Source organism: Wasmannia auropunctata, unplaced genomic scaffold (genome assembly GCF_000956235.1).
Source record: "Wasmannia auropunctata unplaced genomic scaffold, wasmannia.A_1.0 LD334568.1, whole genome shotgun sequence".
NCBI lineage: Eukaryota > Metazoa > Arthropoda > Insecta > Hymenoptera > Formicidae > Wasmannia > Wasmannia auropunctata.
Genome location: NW_012028322.1, coordinates 1 through 1,741, shown reverse-complemented (window position 1 = coordinate 1,741; position 1,741 = coordinate 1). Strand labels below are relative to the sequence as shown.

Sequence of the window (1,741 nt, the reverse complement as noted above, 5' to 3'; positions counted from 1 at the left end):
AATTATTAAAATAAAAATATTTTCTTTTGTTTAATGGCATTGTAACTTTAAAAAAGATAAAATAAATGATAATACTTAAAGTTAAAAATTCTATTGTAATATAATATTGGTAATCTTAAACTTTCCATAATGTGTATGTGTGTGTGTGTGTATCCCACATAAAAGAAAAATACATGCTGATGGTATTTTAATTAAAATCTTAAGCTTTCTTTAAAACATTTTTTAGTATTACTAATAATTTTTATTTGTAATATTAGCGTGGATTGATTAGAATACGATATTCTATGTAATATATCTTTCAAAATTTAGCAAACAGTTTATCGCACATACTTAAAATAATAAATATATACATTAATTATGTATTAAATAATTTTATTTTTATTATACTAATTTATATAAAATATATAATTAAAAACGTAAATAGTCTTAAATGTAGCTAATATAATTTCTGAATATACATATACATATATTGCAAGTATTAATTGCATCGAGGCGCAGTACTAAACATAAAAAATTGAAAAGAAAAATAAAAATTATCTTTAGTTTTAAATATTTCAAAATAAAAAAAAATTTTTGTCTCTTTTTACTTAATCTTTGGATTTTACACTCTGCTCTGTTATCGACTTGCATATTCATGTTCTCTTCTTTGACGCTCTCTCAGACTTTTACGAATAACTTGTAGAAGACTACCTCAAAATTAACGGGTATCACAGACAACTTATAAAAAGAATTTGCAATGCAGAATTTGCCATTCTTAAAGATTAGAATCTTTCGATTGGACACTTAGGCGTTTTTCAAACGGATCCTTTCCCATTGAATCCTCTTGAAAGTGCGAATGCCGTTCTACGCGTTTATGCATTTGTGCCGAAATAGCCAGTTTTGATCTTTTTGATTGTCTATCTTTCGCTTTGACTAGCCATGATTTAATTGCTGCTTCAATATCCGCAAGTGAGGCTGTATGTGCTTTTTGTACTGCATCTACATTATACATATATAAGTTATTTTTAACAATATTTATTATATTATAACAATTTATAATATAAAAGCATATATACCTAAAATTGTGATTGCAACACAAAGTACCGAAAAATTTTTTTTGCCTTTGAAACCAATTGTATGTTTGAGCAATATCATCAGAAAATAATTTTTGGAGAATTCTTTTCGTCATGCTTTTATAAGATGTTCCTCCTATCTGTATCAGTTCTTTAACCTATTAAATAATTATTAATGTTTAATAAGAAATCACTCATAAAATAATATAATTCACAAAATATTTTTACTTACAAATTTGTTTGCATGCTCTTTATTCAATAAATAATCTTCTAATTTTTGCATTTCTAATTCTGTCTTTATAGGAAATAAAAATTTGTCAAATATAGTATCTAGTTCCATAGATAATTTAGTTTGTTCCTTAGTACAACTGTTTACCGACAGAACACTCATATCTTGTGCCATTTATATAACTCGTAAATGGATCATGTTTAATTATCGTAACACTTGCTCTTTAAAACCATCATCTAAAAAATTATTAAATAAAATTAAAAAGTAAAATAATAAATAGGTAAAATAGGTAAATTTTCTAATATAGGATCTTGTATTTGCAACAAAAGAACATGCTATTTTTCACAGCTTACAAGGAAAGTTAGGGAACCCGAAAATTCAGAAAAATCTGAAACTTTGTGTAATCGTAGAGCAGTTCATCCGTAGTACGAAATTATTTTTCGTTGGTGCTCTATTCCGT

General features: G+C 25.5%; 1 pseudogene; it reads right to left on the bottom strand.

Moving 5' to 3' along the window:
• Positions 1–414: 414 nt before the first annotated feature.
• On the bottom strand, positions 415–1,509 carry LOC105458258 (annotated as a pseudogene).
• Positions 1,510–1,741: the final 232 nt, after the last annotated feature.